This window comes from Desmodus rotundus, chromosome 11, assembly GCF_022682495.2.
Source record: "Desmodus rotundus isolate HL8 chromosome 11, HLdesRot8A.1, whole genome shotgun sequence".
Classification (NCBI taxonomy): Eukaryota; Metazoa; Chordata; class Mammalia; order Chiroptera; family Phyllostomidae; genus Desmodus; species Desmodus rotundus.
In genome coordinates this window covers 10,480,741-10,502,247 of record NC_071397.1, presented here as the reverse complement: position 1 = coordinate 10,502,247, position 21,507 = coordinate 10,480,741, and the positions used below count along the sequence as shown (strand labels likewise).

The following is a 21,507-nucleotide window of genomic DNA, read 5'->3' as shown; positions in this document are numbered from 1 at the left end:
CCTCATGTATGTGGGTCTTTTCGATTATGTGTTGAACATTGTATTTAAGGACTTGTTTGTAGAAACAATCGGAGGCCCAGAATAATGATACCTTCCTTCATCTGTGTCTGCCAGATGTCTGAGTCACTAATAATACAGAATCACCAACTTCATCTTGAAGGGCTGAGTGATTGGAAGCCGAGCCGTCTGCTTCTGGTTCGCCCTTAACCCCTAGAGGACAGCCCTTCGGGCGTGTTTCCTCCAAAAGAGAGGGTTCACCAAGTCCCCTCTCTTGATAAGCCCGGAACTCCGACCCAAGTCCTTTTAGTTCCTCAGGGCCAAACAAAAAAATGTTCTGCTTCTTGATCACTGAGCTGACCCCCCCGAATGGGCAAATAACCTCAGGGGGAAAAATGGTCCCAAAGGCCACTCTTTCTTCTCTAGATCTTAGTTATGACCCAGAAATGCTTCACTATCTCGTTAGCTCCCTGAGGCCTTCAAACAGATTGTTTAAATATTTTCTCCAGCTGTTCTACTTGTCCTCAGTGGGAGCATTGGCCTAAATCACTTAGTCTGCCATTGTTAACTCTCATCTACTTAATTCTTTAAATGTCAAAAACACAAAGCAGTATGAAATCATGTTCTTGGAAAATCCTTGTAAAAAATACATTGCACTGTCTCGGACCTTCTTAAACAGAGATTGTCCATGATCTGATTCCACTCAGGGCCCCCCACCCCCACCCCATTAAGAATATTCTCTACTGTAACCGAACCACACTGCCGGCCCCAGGAGCTGGGGTATGCCGTCAGCCCCCACCCAAATAACTCAAGATTGATTGAACTTTTTAGTTCTTGGGTTTACTTTTTGTTCGTGCTTCACCACCTGATACCTTTTGCTGTCAGTGATAATATCTTTCCTTAATGACCTTTTTCCCATTCTGATTTGACACCTTCGATACACATGGAAATTACGTAACCAAGCCTACCAGAACAGTAAGGAAGGAGCAGATTCAGGGAGGGAGGGGAAGAATCGAAGAGCGAAGTTCTAATTGTCAGACTACTACTGTCAGGAGCATCTTGTCTCTGCTCAGAAGCCTTTTGACCTCAGATCTCAGGCCAGACGGGAGAGGTTGTCGAATGTATGGGCTCTGCAGGAGTAAGGTACTGGTACACTTGCCCCAACTTCAGTGTCCCCGCTGCAAGCAGGGAGCTTGGGGGCACAAGCAGTGCCCTAAAGCAGATCAGGGGCTTTGTCCAGCCCTAGGCTGCGTTCTCTTTGTTTCTGAGGCCCCACCCTGTCTCCCGGCCAAGGAGACTCAAGAAATCCTGGCAGGGAATGCTGTTCCCTGCTGCCCTGTGGAGATGACCACTTCACGGAGAGTGAGGGAGGAAGGAGGAGAAAAGTAAAAAGAAAGGTCCTCTTTCAGGCTTAAGATGATGTGGAGTGGCTGCCCCACGGCCTGCCAAGAGCTGACTCACCGGGCTGGGACAAGGCACTACAGGTGCGCTCGGGCAGCAGACAATAGGCGCCTGTTGCAACAGCTCCACGCCCGAGACAGACCACCGGGGTCAGATGGAGACAGTCTCTGAGGGAGTGTGGGGGCCGGAAGAGCAGGCGAGAGAAGGCCTGGCCTGGGAAGCTGTCCTTGTCCAGCCTCCCCAGGGCCTGGCTGTGAGCACTGAAAACCATGGGGACCCTACGATTTCATGGCCAAGGGACAGGAGCCCTGGACCAGGCATCCAGGGACCTGGTGTAGGGTGACCTCTAATGTGGACCTCATTCCATACCTCCCAGCTCTAAAGTTCTGGTCCTGATTGCCACTGGTATGCTCTGTGACATCAGAGAAGGTGCACACACTTCCAAGCCTCATTTTTCCCCTCTCTGGGTAAATCCCTCACCTTCAGTATCCCTTTAAATCTTTACTGTCCTTTGAAGGAGGTGTCATTATTCGTCCCACTTTACAGGTGAGGAAACTAGGGCGCAGATGGCCCTACGATGCACAGCTGAGAACTAGGTTTCAAAGCCAGAGCTGTGTGAGTCTGGAGCTCATGCTAAACCCTGCATCAGGCAGCCACCCAAACAGCCACCCACCCAAGTGACCCAATGCCTGTCTTAGCAAATAGAAGGACTCTTCTGGGGGGGTCTGGTGGAGGCAGTGGGGAAGTGGGATGGTCAGAAAGCTTCCTGGAGGCATGAGAGATTGAGCAGCTCATGGTCAGGGGGCCTCAGAAACAAAGAGAAGGTAGTCTAGGGCTAGGCAAATATGGGAAGTGAGGGCTGGTGGGGTTGGGAGCTGAGACTTGGGTCCTTAGCAGAGTCCTGCATTCAGTAGATTAGGGGTGGGGAGGAGGGATGAGGAGGGGTGCTTACTTCCACCTCTCTTCAGCCCTGGGAGAGAGACCTGGGACCCTGGCCAGGACTGGGGGCCAGGGCAGGCTGTTCAGTGCTCTGTCCATTGCCAGCTGTGTGGACTTGGGCCAGTTCTAGAGACTTTCTGGTCTTCAGTTTTTTCACCTGTAAGATGGGAATTGTAATATGGACCTCACGAGGTTGTTAACATAATGAGATTTAATAAATGAAGTGACTCAGGTAGAGGATTCTAATGGTCCTGGTACCCCCTCACCCACACCTTCTCTCCTCCGGGCTACACACTCACTTTTCTGTCTTTCCTCAGAATTCTCCCTGCTGGAGTCTCTGATGTGCCCCGTGGCCCAAACCTTCCCACCCCAACGGAGTTAACTCCCTGAGCAGCCAGCTCCTTCTTACCTTGTCCCCCGTTGCCTCCTCTCCCCGATGGGGCCCAGAGTCCACAGCCTGTATTCTCTGACTGCTCTGCCAGTGGGACCCCCATCCGGGACCCCACGGAGCTCTTTCTCTGCCTTTGTCCACTGCCAGGAGAAGAGGTCTAAGGTACCATAGCTGAGCGTCTAGAGACCCGGGTTCAAGGTGGTCTCCATTTCAATTAAAGGTTGGGTCAGCCTTCACTGAGGTTTCCTCTCTGAAAAGATTGTGGGTCAGCTCCCATGGGGTCACTCAGGGTGAGCTGAGATGGTTCCAGTGTCTGCACTCCCTCCCCTGGGGAAGGAGGGGTGGGTAAGGTGGGATAGAGGGATGGAGGGAGAGCTGCAGCCGTCTCCCTCCCTCTTTCTGTGCAGAGGCCACCCAGGGTCCTTTGCCTGGGAAAGAAACCATCTGCCCTCCCTGTCAGAAGACAGGGTCCCGATGAAGAATTAGGTGAGCAAATCCAGCTTGCATGCTAATCCTTCCCTGCTCTGAGCTGGCCGGAGGGAAGGACCCATTGAGGGCCTGGCCCTGGGTGCAGTGTGTCTAGACCTCAGCTATCAGGCAGCGAACGATTAGCCAATTAGCCTGGAGGAAACCAGGTCTGGCTCCTGGGGGCTCTGGGCTGCATCTCCCAAGAGAGAGGGGCTTATGGGAGTGCTGGTTTAGGTGAACAGGGGCTGCTGTGTGGCCGTGCCCAGCGCCCACAGCCTATGTGGAAGAGGGAGTCTTTCTGTCTGCCATTTACAAGGGAGGGGACAGCAGGGCCCTGCATTCAGTACCCCAACCTGGCCCGCCAGGTATGAGTCCTGTAAAGGCAGAAAGAACTTGGCACACAGCCAGTGCTGGGTTAAAGTCAGCCACTGTCATTATTATAATTGCTGTTACTGTTTCTATGATGTGCTGACCATCTATGATGTGACAGTATCCCTATGAAGTCACGTTACTAATACCACTTTAAGGATGGGGAGAAATTGAGTGGAGATGGCAACTCAGGTCTCTAACACATGATTTCTCAAATATTACTCTTTGCTGTGATTGTGTCACCCAGGGGTCATCCCGGGCACTTGCTTCAGAAGCAGACTGTTCTAACCCCACCAAGGCCTGCTCAGTCAGGAATTCTTGGGGGTGGGGAAAATCCCCAGAATCTGCATTCTCAGTGAGTCCCCTACCACATGACCTCACACTGGACTGTGCCGCAAGAGATCTGTGGTCTGACTCTGAGAAACCCAGACCCAAGAGACCCCTCTGCCTTCCTCCCCTCGCCCAGGGCACCCGCTAAGACGCTGGGCAGGGGAGTCCCACTCATTTGAGGGGAGGAGGGCTCCTCTCAGCTGCTCCACCCTCGCCTTCACTGAGGAACACTCGGTGCCTCTGGATTCCCTCCAGACACAACAAAACGGCGGGTGGGTGGCATTCCCAGCAGAAGGGCTCTCCAGCCTCACCTCGGGCCCAGCCTGATAGCCCTGGCCTCATGAATTGCTTCTCTGCATCCATGACAGGGAGGGTCCTGAGAGGGCCCTTGGCTGGTCTGAGGCCACTCAGATCCCGTGAGAGAGGAAACCCTCAGACCAACAGGTTCCCGCACTTGGGCCACCCGCACCCGTGGGCGCTCAGTCAGGTCTGTTTCTCATCAGCCTCTCTGGGCCTTAAGGAAACCAAGGCTTGAGGCCGGCCAGCAGCCCTGTGGTTTTGGAAGTAAGAGGAGGCCAAGTCTTTGAGTTCCCGGGAACTCTGCATTCCTAGCCTGCGCAGGCAAGCGTGCACACATGTGCGTGCACACCCATGTGTGAATGGGGCAGGAGCATATGCACCAGGCAAATGCCCGCGTGTACATACACTGAAGGCTCAGGCTGCAGGCCTGAGAGGGGCCCTGGACTCAGGGGCGGCCTCTTACACGCACATTTTGGCCGCCAGGGACACCGAAGAGCCTGGTCTGAGAAGGCCTCATGCTGGCTGGGTGTCTCCCAGCTCCTGGCTCCTCCTTAGGCTGCTTCGACTGGGACAGGGGAGGCCATTGGCTCCAGCATCCGCTCTGAAAGGTTCTCCTTTTCCTACCTGCCCTAGAGGGGCTTCCCTTTCAGGCCCATGAGGGGCCTCCGTGGCGAAGTCTTCTCTGTCCCCACAAAGTGAGGAATGAAGCTGACGGTTGAGGAGCACTGTCTCACAGGCACTAGTCTATCGCTGGGTGGGGGTCAGGCAGTAATGTCTGGGTTAGACCTAAACTGATCCCTGCATCGTACCTCCCCGCAGGGTAACCTCAGACAGGAGCTGACTCCCACCACAGGGGCTAGGACTGCGCTCCTGCTGCCCTGCGCCAGAAGGTAAAGGCCCCAGGGGCCTAAGGCTTTGGACGCAAACCTGGTCCTCTTGCCCTGCCTTTCCAGGGGTTGAGCCAAACTGACCACCCCAGTCTCCCCTTTCCCACTTGAATTTGGGGGCCCACAGGCTACCAGAAGCTACAACCAGCTCTGAGATCTCTTTGAAGGCTGGGGCCTCCGTCCCAACATTGTACACCCAGGGCCAGCATGGTGCCAGGCACACGGTAGGTGGTCCATAAACACTGAGTGTGCCCCCCGTTCCTTTCTATGTATGCAATTTCTTTTCTCCTTTCTCTCCCTCCCTACGTCTCAGACCTGGGACACCCCTCAGCACTGATGAGTCTGACTAGGACCCCCCAAGGAGGGGCATAACTGGAGCTTCCAGGGGCTTCCCCACCAGAGGCAAATCCCCAAACAATCCCTGAGATGAAACTGAGGGCTTCTCGTTAGCCTCTCATTAGCCTGTCTGGGCTTTGAAACAGAGGCCTCACTAGGATATTTACTTCCTGAGATGAACTCCCTGGGGGGAGAGGCTGGCAGAAGGATGCTGGGGAGGCCACTTGGGAATCAGAACTTCCCTCAGAGCCACCTCCCTGCCCTGGCCACTTTCAATGCTGGCACTCTTTCAGCCCTCAGCACCCACCCTCTTCCTGGGGTGAGGGCTGGCCTCCTCAGCCAGCTCAAGGAGCCCTGCACTGGGCCCATGCCGGGGCTGATGCAGAGAGATTTCAGGCTCTGCCTGCCAGCGGGTGACAGTCTGGCTTGGGAGACGCCCACTTCCATAGAGAGATGGGCCGCAGGCTAAGGCTCAGGAGGTGGGGCAGGCAGGGTCAAATGCAGATCACTTCTCTCAAAGATGGCCTATTTGGCCCTGGGCGAGAAGCTGGGCATGCAGTGGGACTGTCACAGGGCACTTCCACAGGGTGAGGGGCAAGGGGTAGGCCTGAAGGTGTGCAGAAATGGCCCTAGGCTGTGAGGTAAGCAGCTGTGGGTTTGAGAGCTCAGCTTCTGGCCCAGACGGCCTGGGTGTGTCCCTCAGGAGCTGAGGCCATAGGCAAACAGTACCTCTGTGAACAAGGAGGCTGCTAAGCCTACTTGGTAGAGCTGTTATCAGAATTAAATGAGTTTCTTGATGTAAAGCATTTGGAATAGTGTCTGGCATACAGTAAGCCCTCAGTTAACATCAGGTATTATTGTCATAGACTCGGGTAACCTGCAACTCACCCTAAAAGGCTTTTATTAACTGTTGACATTTGGTTTCCTCCATTGGACTCTGAGCTCTGCAGGCCCTTTATCCCCTATCCCTGGCACATCTCAGGGACTCAAAAATACGTGTTGAAATGATGAACATGCGAACAAGCAAATTAGGAAGAGTAGGCCTCCAAGAGAGACTTCCTGGAAGAGGCAACACCGGGACAGAGGGCCCCACAGAACTGAGGAGAATTGCCCAAGTGAAGGCTGCAAGGCCTCTGGCTGGGTTGGCATCAGGGGAGGCTCTCAAAAACAGAGGCTGAGCCAGGCCTGAGGGGACAGTGAGGAGGGGGCCAGAGGGAGACTGAGTTGCCAGAGAGGCTGGACAGCCAAGTCCTCCGTCTTGGGTCACAGGGGCCCGAGGCTGGATGAAGGCTTCCCCTGAGGTGAGGATGGATGGCAAGGGGGCAGCAGGAGGCACCCAGAGCCTTCAGCTTAGACCCTCTCCCTCCTCCACCCAGGCCCCCGTGGGCCGTTTATGGAGCCCGGAATTTTGTTGTCACTGGGAGAAAAACCAGCCTCACTCACAGACCCCTCAAATGGTGGAGAAACAAGTGTTAGAGATAAGAGGATTTTAAACAAATAAACCTCCCTACAAGAGACTTAAAAGAGGAAAAGTTTGTGAGTTTTCTCTTCTCCCCTCCCCACCCATCCTTTCTCTTCTTCCTTCTCTCCCTCCCTCTCTCCTTCCCTCGTCTTCCTTCTTTCCTTCCTTTCTCCTTCTGTCTTTAGTAACAACCCACCTGACAAATTAAAAAACAAAACAAAAGGTAAGCAACTCCCCCATCATGGAGTCATCCCGTGCTGAACACTGAGAACCTATAAAAGGTTTTATTGACCCAAAGAGTCCATAAAAGGGTCATCACATGCATTCCCCTTCCTCCTGTAGCAATTGCATATAGACCCCCACAGGTGATGCCATTTCCCCCAGAGGCGCCCCGTGGCCTCTGCTCTGGCCGCTCTGGCCAGCATCAGGCAGCTCTGTAGGGTTGTGATCCGCATGCAATGGAAGGCCAGGGCTAGACTTTGAGTGCTGACCACTGACTCACGGAGTAGGTGAGGTTGTGTTGACAGCAAGTTGGGTTGGATGACGGGGGAAGTGTCACTGATGGGAAAGACATAGCCGTGATCTCAGGGAGCCCCAGTCCGAGGGGAGACGCAGCCTCTGCTCTGAGAAACCTCCACTCTTAGGGAGTCGATAAATAACTGCACAAAAATGGGGCGGGTGGGCCACCCAAATCTGTATCACACAGGTGGGTGAGGAGGAATGTGTGGGAAGCTCAAGCCAAGGAGCAATGGAGGGAAGCTGTCTTCTCTTAGCTCCCTCTATTCCTTTTCTGTCCCCAGCCTGACTGACCAGTAGGGAGGGTCAATTGGGATCTTGGGTCCCCTTGGGGCAGTGGAGAGTCAGGGCTGGAGAAGCAACAAGTTGGGAGAGGCCTGCTGAGTGGCTCTCTGGACTCTGAAAGGCGAATGACCGCAGGAGATAAGCCCCTGCGATAAGGGGCAATCAAGCCACCTCATTTAGCAGAGAGCCTGTTGGAGACAAGCAGAGCCTTGCGTGGCCCAGGATGTGTGTGGCGGGGAGGTGGGGGAGTGCACATGATTCAGGAGCTCTCAGCCTGAGGTCAGGGCTGGCGGACAAGAGGCCTTCAGAGGCAGCTCCCCAGCTCTTTCCATGCCCTAACATAGGAGCCTCTCCAGTGGGACCCCGTTAAGACGGAGATGGTGGAGATGGAATGGAGTGGGGGATGGTCTGGATTCCCAGCAGTTTGGGGCTCCTCCCCCAGTCACATCATAATGAGTGTGAGCGGCCTGGAAGCAGCCATCTTCAGTGGGTGCTCACTGAAGCTCACAGGGACCAGAGGGAGGCTTCCGGGGGAGGACAAGTGCCAGCCTCTGGTAGGCGGAGTTGGCTGAGACCTTTCCACAACAGGAGAATCCTCTCTGGGGCCCAGATGATGAGCTGGGGCTGCCTGCATGCATTTGCAAAAGTCAACGCTGGAAAGACTCTTATGGTAGAGAGGGGAAACTGAGGCTCAAGGAGCGAAAGGGCCTTACCGAGGGTCCCACGGGAGTTGAGAGTTTCCAACTGTCTTCCCCGTCCCAGGCTGCAGAAGAACTGCAAAGTCAAAAGCGCTCTGCTCTGTGGGTACATACACTTGCGTGTGTGCGTGGGTGCTGGAGGCCTGCTCTGCAGGCCTATTGGCTACAACAGGCTCTGGAAGGGGTTCTGAGCCCAGCCCTGTCCAGGGCCCTGACCATCTGGTCAGCTGAGGCGACTCACATGGGATAGCCCCCAGACTTCCAGGCGACACTCACTCATCACTCCATTAGCTGCTGTTCAACTGACCGTCCACAGGCGGTTCTCATTCTGGCCTGGCGCTGCCCTAGGCCCAGCAAGAGCATCAAGGACACAGCTCAGCTTACAGTCCCCAGGGACCTGTCGAGCTTACAGCAATTTAAACAGGAGCACAAAATGGCCAGGCAGGCAGATTAGCTCTCAGGGAAATTGTGTTTAGCTTTCAACAGGCAATGCCACAGAGAAACACTGGAATTGTCTGCAGCTGGGTATGTCTTCCCTTCCAGAAAGGGGAGCAAACGACACGGGGACAGCCAGCTGGGGAGACAGGAGTGATGATATAAATCAAAAATTCCTGAAATGAATATGGATAGGAGCACGTTTTATACAAACATATGCAAATAGGCGTGCAAATCTACCCCAGGGTAGGGAGGGTATATGGAAATCGGGGCTCCACAAAGTCCTCACAATGAGGCTCTCTGTTCTAATGAATGGGACCCAGGGATCCCCAAATATGTCCTTGCAAAGAACTTGGATCCCCCTGCTCTACTAGAGTCCCACTCCTTCCCCCTGCTCTGTTTACATCATGTGGTCTAGCCCCCAGGTCACTCAGGGGCTGGGGCCAGAGCCCAGTAGTTCCAGGTGCAGCACCCTGCAGGCCCAGCTTCCCTCTGCCTGTGCCAGGCTGCACTGCTAAATGCCCTCCAGCTCTTAACCACTGCCCCCTCGGAATGGCTAAGAAGGATCTGTGACTGTCCATCCTCCATGGCTACAGTTTCCACTCTAAACCTGGCCTATCCCCCAAAATGGGGCTAAGAGGGTGATCTGACCATCAGAAAGATGACTTTCTCCATGGCCCTCCTGTTTCTTCCAGCAACGGCCAGTACACAAAAGATGTGCAGTAACGGGTGAACGATGGGATGAATGAACACATAAACGCACACTCACAGACACCGTCACTTCTGGAAGGATCATGCTCCCCTTCTGCTTCTTTCTCAGTATTTTTCACGGCTGCCTGTGAATCGGAGCTACAGTGTTCGTGCTCTTTTCTCATGTCCTCAACTGGCCTGAGCTTGCCACAGGCAGGAGTGTGCCCTGGTCCATGGCCTGGTCCTGGCTCCTTCCACGGAGGACTCCCAAATGTTGGCTGATGCAGCGAACACACACACAGGGTTTATAAGTGCCTGTCTGCTTCCTGTCCCCCTTACTAGACTGGTGAGTGCCTGGAGGGTGAGGACAGGCTCCCTTGTCAGTAGAACTCAGGGCCTGGCACACAGTAGGCATTTGCTACGCATTGAATGGGGACCTCTGGGGTCCCTGACCTGCTGACAGGTCTGTCTTTCTTCCTAGACTCTGAGGGGCTGGACTCCGGGGGAAAATAAAGGAGGAAGTGAAGAGATGAACAAGTGAATGAATGATGAGTGAATAAATGTCTTAAGTACCATTAGGGATCTAAGGAGACTGTTGCCGGCTACACAGTGTCACTGTCCCCAGCCCAGGACACATGTGTCCTGTGTTCAGATCTGAGCTCCTCTTCCAATGTCTCCCCCAGAGCCTGCTCCAGCCTGCAGTCCTTTGCTCCCACACCGTCCTGGCTTCAGCCTCACTCCCACAGCCTTGACCCTGCCCCCCACCATGGTTCTTCTTGTGGCCTTGTCTCCCCCTGTCTGGCTGTTTGACTCAGAGCCCCACAGCCTCTGGGTGGCTTTTTTCCGCTTCCCATTGAGTTTGTCAGGTCAAGTGCAGCTCTGGAGCTAGCCAGACTTTGTGGGTTTGATCTTGCTTCCACTATCTGCCAGAGGGCAAGAGACAGAATCTTCTCCAGGCTGTGTTTTCCCATCCGTAAAATGGGGATAACACCAGCTGTTAAGAGGATTAAAAAACGTTCCAAATTCACTCCTGGAATGGAGCCAGTTGCTCGGTCACGTACTTGATGCGTGGAGCTTCCCTTCTTGCTGCCTCTGCAGCTCCCCGTGGGGCCCAGGAGAGCTCCCTGCTCTCTGGGAGCAGGAGTAAAGGACTGACTCCTACAGGGAGGAAGTGGAGTTCCAGGGCCGGTTCGGGGGGAAGCCTCTGCCCTGGAGCAGGGAAGGGATTGAGACCATTAAGCCAGAAAACAAGAGGTGCCCTAAGAGAGAATTGGAACTGGAACCCATATGTGAAGTGTTGCAAAGGAAGAGCTAAAACCCAAGTCAGAGCACTTGCCCTGGCTGGTGTGGCTCAGTGGATTGAGTGCCTCCCTGCGAACCAAAGGGTCACCAGTTCAATTCCCAGTCAAGGCACATGCCTGGGTTGCAGGCCAGGTCCCCAGTAGGGGGTGCACTAGAAGCCACCACACATGGATGTGTCTCTCCCTTTCTCTCTCCCCTCTGCTCTCTCTAAAAATAAATGAATAAAATCTTAAAAAAAAAAAGTCTTGTTAAAAAAAAAAGAGAGAGAGAATTTGAGGTTAGGGACAAGAAAGGACCTCCCAACAATGGAGGTTGAGGGAGAACACATTGGCCAAGCCAAGGCCCTTTTGACTACAATTTAGGGGTCTTTGAAAAAAAGATAATTTGAATTTATCATCTGCTTTCAAGTTTTCAGAGTGTTTGCCTACTCCTCCTCTTATTTCATCTCCACAATAAGCCTTTAATCCATGGCGACAGTGTAATTTATAAAATAGGTGTGATTTCACAGGACTGGCCCAGGGTCGCCTAGAGGAGGGTCAGGGAACTAGGGTGGTAGCTCACTTATGACTGAGCCCAGGTTACTGGCTTTCTCTCACCCTTTCCTGGGTCCAGTAAGTTTGGCTTTTTTTTTTTTTTTTTTTGAAGCTGAGGTTTTAACGCTGATTTCTTTGCTTAAGGAAAAAATGGGTGTGGGAGGTCTCCCCAATACTGTGGAGTGCAGTGAGGCCTGAGTTTGGCCCTTTACTTCTGGAGCTGGGTGGGGACCGATGTGGAGGTCAGTGGGGAGAACGCTGTCTGAGGTGGAAAGGGAACATCAGGGCAGGGAGGAGGGGCTGAGCCTCTGAGCTTCTATCGAAGGCAGAGGCCTCTTTGACCCCATCTGGGAGGCCGTTCCTTTGCCGCCTGTGCGGTCAGATCGCCACCCCCTCCCCACCCCGGGCCGGCCCATCTCCGCCTGGCCCCAAACCTGCAAACAATGCTTGTTGACAATCTGTGGGGGCTAAACACTCGATAACACGGTCCCCACCATGCCAGACTTCCTAACAGCGGGTAGGGCTCTGTGCTGTGACGGGAAGATGCTTTAAATACATCATCTTGTCAACTGAGTTTATTATTCTTTTGCTCAAGATAAACTGCAGCCGCCAACGAGGGGCTGTATAAATTCCAGGCTCAGAAGTCAAGCAGGCCCCACTCCTTGTTAAATACTCACTCTCACACCCGCACACACACGCACATACACACAAATCCTGCTGAGAGAATAACCCCCCCTCAGGCCCCCTAGGTCTCTCAGGGCCTCAGTAGCCACCGTCTCATGGGGAGGTCCTGGGAGCAGCTGCAGACATCAGAGACCCGAGGCTCGGACCTGCCATTGGGCCACTTCCCTGGCCAGGCCTGAGCAGCCTCACGCTGGGGTCCAGGGAAGGTCTCCTCACTGGAGCCAGCTGTCCCTCGGTCATGCCCAGCCTCTTGACTCCTGGACTTCTGTCTGTCCAAGGCTACATCCCTGTGTGGGTGGCCCGAGCACCCACATGGCTGTATCTAGGAGGGGAGAGGCTTTCAGACTCCAGAGTTGATAGCTAGGGCCTTAGAGAAAGTGGACCCCAGTGAGGTCTTTGGAAGCAGCCCACATTCATCCTGGGGGGAAAGAGGATCCCAGGGACCACCTCCCCCCAACACACACATAGAGGAAATACTGAGGATTCCATGTGGTCTCCACGTGCTGGCCAGCGGGGTTCTCTTTGCCCAGTGCACAAACCCAGTCTTTTCCTCTGCCGGCCCCTGGGGGTGTGCAACCGGAAGGGAAGGTCCTATGTGCTTCATTTCAGTCTAGCCCTGTCTCATTTGGGGGCTTAGAATAAAACCAAAACAACAACAACAAAACCCCATGCCAGATGCAGGAACGAGACCAGGGAGGCAGGAGGATGCAGTGGGAAGAAAAAGCGTTTCAGTGGTAAACCTGGGGTCAGGTCTCCAACCTTCAGCTTCCTCCTCCGTAAGATGGGAGAATCATTTCTTTTGTGCCGTATTGTCATGAGCAACGGGGGCAAAGCGTGGCACGTAGTAGGTGTCTGCATCCCGTTTCTCCATTCGCCATGGCTTCCTCTTATTCTCCACTGGGCCTGGGCGATAACAGTATATCCCCATTCTGTGGATGAGGAAGCTAAAATTGCAAACAGGCATCTCGTATAAAAAACTCATTTCACGTCTAACTCCAAAGCAGACAATTAGTTAGCACCTGCTGTATACAGGGGATTGTACTAGATGTTGAGGGTGTGTATAGGACTTCAGGCTCTGGCAAGACAGGGCTCCATCTGTCTGTCTGTGTATCTGTCTGTGTGTCTGTCTGCAGGGCATCTCTCTCCTTGTCCAATTGCAGGATTTGAGTTTCAAGGGTTGGTCTCACCACTTTTTTAGGCACGTGACTCCAGGCAAGTCACTTTATCTCTCCAAGCCTCATTTTTCTCACCTGTGAAGGGGCCACAGGGCAGGGGCGTTGGGGAGGAGGGTCGTGGAAGCACTCGGCCAACTCCAGGGGCCCGGTCAGGCAGAGACGTCCCTGCAATTCCAAGGTTAGGAGGGAGGGTGAAACCAAGATGTGCAGGGTCCTGCTCATGTGGAAGCACATTCCTGCCCCACTGTCCAGATGGCCACCGCCCACTGTACTGGTCCCCGGCAGCTTGTCTGAGGGTACGCCCAAAGAGTCTGGGACGGAGCACGTCCTCCTCGCCAGCAAGGACAGCAAGCAGGTGGAAGAACCTGGACAGCCCAACGGGGTTCACGGTGTGCACAGCTGCAGCCCCCTCCCCTACCCCTCCCCCCAGTCCCCAACACTGTCATCAGCACCAGACCTCCCCAGAACTCAGAGCCAGCGTTTGGAGCAGGCTCCTCAGAATACTCCCAAAACAGCATTTACAGGACCCACACCAGGGACTTTGGGCCACTCCCAGCTACGCTGCTTTCTCAGTACAGACATAGAGAACTCCGCACTCTGGCCAAGTGCGTATGCTCTCCAGAGCCTGGGGCTCAGGGGCTCGGTCTGTTATGTTGCAAAGGCTGCCAAAGGCGTGACGGCCTGAACCCCGCCCCATGCCTTCAAATAAGGCTCCACCTAAGACTGACTGAATGGAGGAGTCTACTGCTAAAAAACAAGTGGGGAGCTCACTGCTGGGGTTCAACCCTCTCATTTCACAGATGAAGACACTGAGGTTCAGAGAGACTGCAGCCACTCAGAGATCAAAGAACAGCTGGGGTTGGGCTCCTGGCCCAGTGCTCACTCACTCCTCCACGCCAGCCCGCCCACAGCCTTGCTCAGTGGTTCAGCCAAGCTGGGGTCACGAAGATCCCGTCAGGATCACCTTGTCAGCTTGTTAAAATTAGAAGCCTGGAAATTTAGATTCTTCATAAACTCCCTGAGTGATTCCAGTTCATACCTGGGGCTGGGATCCAGGGCTCTGGGCCATTGCGGAGGGTCACAAATCATGCGTAGAGTTTCATGCCTGCTCTGTGACGGGCAGATGACTTTCCTCCCCTGTATCTCCGTTTCCTCGTCAGCTAAAGGAAATAACACTAATGCCCCATGGTCAGCACTGCTGTGGTATTAAATGAGTCGACATACGCCCAGCCCAGTATCTCATCCTCTGTGCTCTGTTCTCCTCTCACCCCACTCCAGCAGCGCCACCTCCCAGCTGCTCCCTAAACACCAAGCCTGTTCCTGCCCCAGGGACTTCGCACCTACTGTTCCCTCCTCCTAGCACTTTGGTCCCCCAGAGAATCCCTGCTGTCTCTTTCAGCAACTTCAGGATTCGCTTGCATGTCACCAAATCAAAAAACGTCACTGATCGCCCCTTCTCCTGACTCACTTGTCACCATCTAGACTACTTTCTGTTTACTTACTTTTTGGTGTATTCCGTCTCTCCTGCTAGAACATGAGCTCCCCTGAGGGCAGGGACTTTGTTTGCCTGGCTTACTGTCATAGCCCCAGCACCTAGAACGGTGCCCAGCACTCAATAAATAGTATTATCGACTGATTGGATGAAAATAAAGTACTTAACTACGCCAGGTACACAGCAGGTATCTGATATATGTAATTATTATTGTCACACACATTTCCACCTACGCTGGATGTGGTAAAGACCAAGTAGGGGGCATGACTCAATCCCCAAGGGTGGGAAAGGAGGAAAGGATGCGTTTTACTGGCTGAAGTCAGACCCCATATGCTGTGTGATCTCAGGGAGCTCTGCCCACCTCTCTGAGTCCCAGCTTCCTGTCAGATCAAATGCGAACACCGGACCTGTCGTGTGCTTTGCCGTTGCCAGGAAGGGTATCCAGGCTCTATTACATCTCTGCCGATATTTTGGTTCTCAGCTCAGAAGCAGACAGGACCCAAGGACAGATGCCTGAGTGAGGCCACGACTTAGGGATCTAATGTCACCCTGACATGGGAGCAGCATGGTCACCTGCCTGGGCAATGTGGACACAAGGACAGTTGCCTCACCAATAGCAGGATGTGCTGGGAGCTCTTGACAGGTGGGAAGGTCCCTCCAGAAGCACCCCCGCCCCCAGTTGCCACCTCCTCACACTGGCTTCTGTTGACCGAGGGAGCTGGAAAATTGCAGATCACGACGTGAAGGGCCCCGTGGGCTAAGCAGACAGAGCAAAAGCCCCACTGTCACTGCCCCCCCCCCCCCCCCGGGAGTGGCTTCAGGGACATTTTCCCTTGAGGTCAGGAGCTTCTGGGGAGCCTGTAAGTGCCTTCAGGGAAGTATTCAAAGCTGATGGGTGCGGTCCTTTTCCCCTTCTCCAGCTCATTACGTGTATTCAGATTACACAAATGAGTAAGTGAATGAATGAGCAAATTTTCCAGACTTCACCCCACCCCCTCCCCAGCCCGGAGGCCTCAGGCTACATCTGCCTCTTCCCCGTTGTGGAAAAAGGCAGCAGTTTGCCAAGGAGGGCACTTCTGAGCACTGACTGTGTGGGTGTGGGGCAGCCAGCTCCTCCCCCACCGAGCTCCTGGCCGAGTGGGGGCGTAGCACGGGGGACCGCCTTCCAGTCTGGCTCCACTTGCTAAGATAGAGCCTTGCGCAGGACCGGGGGTGGGGGGGGTTGCACAGGAGGGGCACCGGAAGGAGGGCTTCTGGGAGGAGGTGACACTAGAGTGGAGTCCTAGAGGCTGAATCTAAACGGGCCAGGTGAACAAGGGGAAGGGGGAGCCTGGCAGTGGGCACAGCTTCCACACAGGGGTGGAGGTGTGAAATCGCCTGCCGCTGCACTGGCAACGAGGGTCACACACTGAGGGAAGTGTCTGGAGAGGAAGGTGGGTGCCTTCAGTACTTTAAACGGGGGCAGAGCATGATCAGATCCGCAAGTTTTAGCAAGGTCCAGTGGCTGCAGAGGGACAGAGGCATCCGCGGGCTGAGACGGGAGGCCCGTGTGATGGTCCGGGGTGCAGCTGAGGTCTGAGTAAAGCAGTGTGTGCTGGGATTCCAGCCCAGTCTCCACCTATGTTTTAACAGCACCTCTTCCTCTCCATCAATTTAGAATCAAGGAAACTGAGTCCAGAGAGAAGACGTGGAGGCCCCTGAGTGGCTGAGGGCCGCGTTCAGGGGCAGCTGCGATCTCCTTCCCGTACTCAGACTGAAACCCCGCTGGGGCCGAACCTGGCTCTGAGAAACTTTCCCATGGGGCGGTTAGTTCCTCAACTCCGTGGTCGCCTCTCGAGAGCTGAGTTCATTGAACTGAAGGGCAAATCTACATCCTTGTTCTTCCTCTGCAGAGATAATAAAATTAATGGGATTATTTCCTGTGCGTAAGAATAGAGCTGTTAAGAAAACATTGTGGAATAAATGCTGTTTGCAAAGGCCAGACCAAAAGGACAAATCTTCGCCACCAGGCAGAAGTAAAGGGTGTGTCTCCACAGGCCCGGGGGCACGGTGCCACCAGCACCTTGCTCTGCCTGAGCCTGCCGCGTGCCTGAGCCTGCCGCGTGACTTCCCTCTGCCTCACTCGGCTCAGATTGCAGAGCCACCGGTCCCATCAACCTGGTCTCCAAGGTACAGGTTAGCTGGCTATTTGGTTAGCTTTCGGCAAAGCAGTTCGTCCTGGACCCAGAGAAGGATGAAGGTGGCCTTTAAAGATTGTCCCTTGTGTTAAATGCAGAGACTGAGGCCTCAGGTCACACCACCAGTTGTGGCAAGGCCTGGTAAGGAAACTGAGGCTGGGAGATGGGAAATGACTTACCTGGTCACAGATCCAGCTGTTGGGTTGCCGTGAGGAAACTGAGGCTCGGAGAGGAGGAATGGCTCACCCAGTCCCCTAGGGCCTGCTGGTGGCAAAACCTGGGGTTGATCCAGGCTCCTGGCCCCCAGGACAAAGCTGACTCTGTCATCAGCCTCAGGTCCTGTGTGGGTGTCCCTACCCCACCTTTCTCCACGGAGAGAAGCCTCAGAGAATCACTGTGGTCCATCTTTGTTTGCCGAGCCTCAGTCATCTTTGATGGTGTCTCCGAACTCCCCTGCTCAGCCCCTTTAGATCTTATCTGCCCAGCTCCCAGGAGGGCCGCTCACCTGGACCATCCTCAAACAGCATCCGTGTGCACAGGTGCACCCGGATGGGTGGGGGACTGGGCATTCCAGCCACAGGTAGACAATGGCTGGGTTAAGAGGGTCATCTTCTTTTCACACCTCGTGATTCCTCAAGTTTGTAAATCATTATCCCAGGCCACACAAAGCAGTCAGTGAGCAGGCCTTGTCCCTGCCCCGTGACATGGTAGGCGGGGGCTGCTAGAGGTAGTTCCCAGCCCTCGCCCCCTCCCGGTCACCGGGATTGGGTTACCCATCTAATCCTTGCTTCGCCGTCCACCCTCTTTATACCCATTGTAATTTATAATCGAGAGGCATGATGCAACCTGCTAATTACATTGTTCAATTTTGAACACATATCGTCTCCTCTGACTCAGGCGGCAGAGGGAGGGGGGAGCAGCTGGCTCTGCTTTGTGGCTTATCAGGGCTGGGTTATTCCGCTCACGCCTCCTTCACCCTCGGCCTTTGTTAACCAGGGCTTGCATCACCTCCTTTCCATTTCTCCAAAATTTTTTTTAACGGCTCTTTTTATGAGCAGCTCCATTTGTTAGCTAATGACTGATTGTGGGGCAGTGATGGGGATTGCTTTGTGTCTCTATTAAATGTTACATGATTGCAATGAGGAATTAACAAGGGGCAGCTAATAAAAAAACATAATCTATTTTGCGACCTGGGGCAGACGTGAGACTCACTGCCTGGTTCCCGGGCTGAATAATTCCAGGCCCTGGGTACCACCAGCTGCACAAGAAATCAGCCAAGGGAAGGACGGCCGTCCCCAGGCCGTGGCGTGCGGCTAGTGGGAGGGCAAGGGCTCTCTCTCCAAACCTCTGCAGAAGCTTCCGCACCCGTCCGTAGAGCTCCGGCTCCCACAGGCAGGTGTCCGGGGTGTTGTAGCTCCTTCTCAGCCCTCCCTGTGCCACCATTGCCCCCGCAGCCCCTTCTCCACTTTCCAGCTGAATGAGCTGAAGAGGATGCTGCTGTGCCGATGCCCTGCTCACACTCGCTCCAGGGGCTGCCGAGACTTCCCTCTATCACTGGGCCCTATTTCAATTCTGCTTGTGGTTAGCCATTCCAGTGGCATGCCTGTCCTCACCAAACCTTGTTCAGAGTGGGCTGGGCCCTGGGAAGCGAGTGACCCCATGAGTCGGGCAGGGGGAGGGTCTGAGAATTAGAAGGGGTGATGAGCACACAGGGCCTGCTGCCAGAGGTCTCTCCCCTGTGCATGAGCCTCAGACTTACCTGAAGGTACCCATGACCATGGGGCATGGAAATGGAGTCACTTTCCCTCTTTGTCACCACTCTGAGGAGACAAAGGCCAGGCTATTTATTGGCTTAGGATCGTCCCATGGGGACTGCTGTGGTGTGTCCCAGGGACAGACATTGAGCCTTTGCAGGTGATGGGCACACAGAGGTAGCTCGTAAATACTCAGGGACCTGAAGGGATGGGAAAAGGCATGGATGATGCCCACAACCCACCAAGAAGACCCCAAGTCATGCCTCGAAGATGGAACCTGGGACTCGACTGTGCACATGTCTCATAACTGCTGAGTAGCAAGACTGGCATCCCTTCTGCACGACCAAGGACACAACAGAGCCTGTCATTGGGGGTGTCTGGTGAGTGGAGGAACAGGACTCCTGAGTCCTGGTGTATGCTAGTCATACCTTCTCCATGGGCCTCGGTTTCCCCACCACTTGAGCTTGCACCCCAGTATTCTGTCTGCAGTCTAGTTAAGTGACTTACACTTCTGCCTAATGCCACCTCCACACCTCCAGCCTCCACCCCACTGAGAGTGTGAGCTCCTTTTGTAGGGGCCGACTTTTGCTGGCTCGGCTTGTTGCAGTACTTAGTAAGCGCTGAGCTGAGGAGCAGCAGAAACTAAGCACCCTCCAGGAACCCGCTCTGCGCCGGGCTGTCTCGCAGGGGCTGCCTGTGCATTACCAGGGTCCGCCAGTAACACTGCAGGGAGGACCTCTTAATGGCCATTTGACAGCTGAGGCAACTGAGACTGAGAGAGTTTGCAGCTGGCGCCCATGAGGGCGGGTCTGGGCTGTCTCTTGCGGGCTCTGAACCAGAAGCTGAGTGTGGGCTGAGGGCCCCCCTTCTGGCTTCTCATGGCCTGGGTGGCAGCGGGAGGGCCACCATAGGGCAGGAGCTGGCAAGGGCCACCACAGGCTGGGCGACAGAAGGAACACAGTCTGAGGACATGGGTGAAGTACATCTTCAAATACTGTGGCCGCACTGTGGGCGTCAGGAAACCACAGCCGCCCACATCTCAGCGGCCTGGGCCAGCCCAGAGCAGGAGGCTGAACTGGCAGTGGCAGGCACAGCAGAAAGGCAGGGGGTGGCAGGGTGTGCCAGTCTCACCCACAGAAAGCCTCGGCCAGTGGCAGGGCTGGCTACATAATGTGCAGGGCTCTGGTTCAGAAACTGTGAAGCGTTTTAAGTTGGCAACAGCAAAGCATTAAACCAAGCTTGGGGCCCTTGGAAGCATGGGTCCTTCAGTTTACATGTCTGTGAAGCTGGTCCAGGCCAGTGGGCGGTTTGACTGGCTCCCGGCTCAGGGTTCTTGGCGTGATGCTTGGGTAGTAGCCGCCGTGTAAAAGGTCTGGCCTCTCGCTGCCTGGGTGGGGCCTGTGGAACCCACAGTGCAGGGCATGGCAGGGCGGGCAGAGGGGCAGGCGTCAGGAAGGCTCGTGCTGCGGATGAGGCCAGGACAGCACACTGCTGGGGTGGCGGGCACGCCGCTGCTCAGAGCCGGGTATGCCTGATGACTCACACCTGCCCGGCCGCTCAGAGATGCTGTGCTGGTGCTTCCGCTGGAAGTAAGTTGGAGAGAGCTCCAGGCCCTTCCAAAGAACCAGAGTCCCTGCCTGTGCCACCTACAGCCCTTAAGCCTACGGGAAAGTCCGGGATCCTGTGGGTGCCCAGAACTGGGCAGGCGGCTTGAGATCCACGCTGCCACCGGACAGGAGTTGGGAGCCCGCTTTGAGCCGGCATGCCCCAGGCTGACTCTGGGCAACAGGGATGACTGTGTCCACCGGCTCACGGCCCCACTCTGCCCTGCACAGGGTACTCCCGAGAGGCGGAGCTGAGCCCGGATGTGTGTCTTCCTTCACAGCCTGAGCACAAGGCCCTGCACACGGTGGGCACGAGGGAAATATTGGTGAACGAACACGTGAAATAATGATAGAATGCTCACCGGGCCTCGTTTGTCTTAGGGACAACCCTTAGCTTGGAGGTCAGGTAAAGGGAGTACGCCCTCTTGTTTAGCAGAGTTGGGGGACACACTCCACGCACACGTGCGTTGTGGTATACACATCTGCATGTATGTTCATCCATGTGGGAACACACGTGTGAGGAATGCACGTGTATAGGGTGGACTCGTGTATAGACAGTAAAGATATAGAAAAGTATGCATGTGTGTGGGGGGGTGCTTACATACACACAGGGTGTGTGCACATGTGGGTGGGGACATGTGCCCGAGGTGCGTGCATATGTGCACATTTCTGTGGAGGCACCCGACCCACTCAGTGTGCAGTTGCACGCACGGGGGCACATGTATGTGGACGTGTGCCACAGAGACTCAGCAGTCCTCTGCTTCCTGGACTCCACCTCCTAGCCAGTCACCCTGCCCCATCCCGAGCCAGACTTGCCGGGGCAGCGCTCCCAGCATGGGACAGGTGGAGAAGCGTGGCGGCAGGGAGTGCAGGTTAAGCCTGGACTCTGCCCTTCACGCACTGTGCATTCTTGGGCAAGTTACCTACTCTCTTTTCTCTCAGTGTTGCTGTCTGTAAAAGGGGCTCACAGTAGCACTTCCTTCATGAGCCATAAGGCACGAAAACTCATGCCTAGTACCTCGCAAGGGCTGACCAAAGGTTAGTTGTTCAGTGTCTCGGCTGGGGGCTGCTGCTGCAGCCGGTGCAAGGGCCCGTGCTGAGAGTGGAACTGGAGCCTGTATCCATCCATCTCCGTGAAGGTGACAGGCAAGTTCCAAACACAGGCTGCCCCAGCCAGAGAGACAAGAAGAGGCGAGGGTATGGCAAAGGGCTGCAGGGAGGGGGCTCTGGCCTCGGACAGCGCCTTTCACACTCCTCAGGGGGCCCTGGTTAGGCCGGCGAG

General features: G+C 54.9%; 1 long non-coding RNA gene across 1 annotated transcript; it reads right to left on the bottom strand.

The window, feature by feature from the left end:
* Positions 1-11,967: 11,967 nt before the first annotated feature.
* LOC123479481 (uncharacterized) lies at positions 11,968-17,479 on the bottom strand. Its single transcript, XR_006655114.3, has 4 exons — positions 17,047-17,479; positions 14,238-16,576; positions 13,274-13,363; positions 11,968-12,952 (listed from the first exon to the last, which is right to left on the bottom strand). It is a non-coding gene; the product is annotated as an uncharacterized lncRNA (long non-coding RNA).
* Between the last annotated feature and the right edge of the window lie 4,028 nt (positions 17,480-21,507).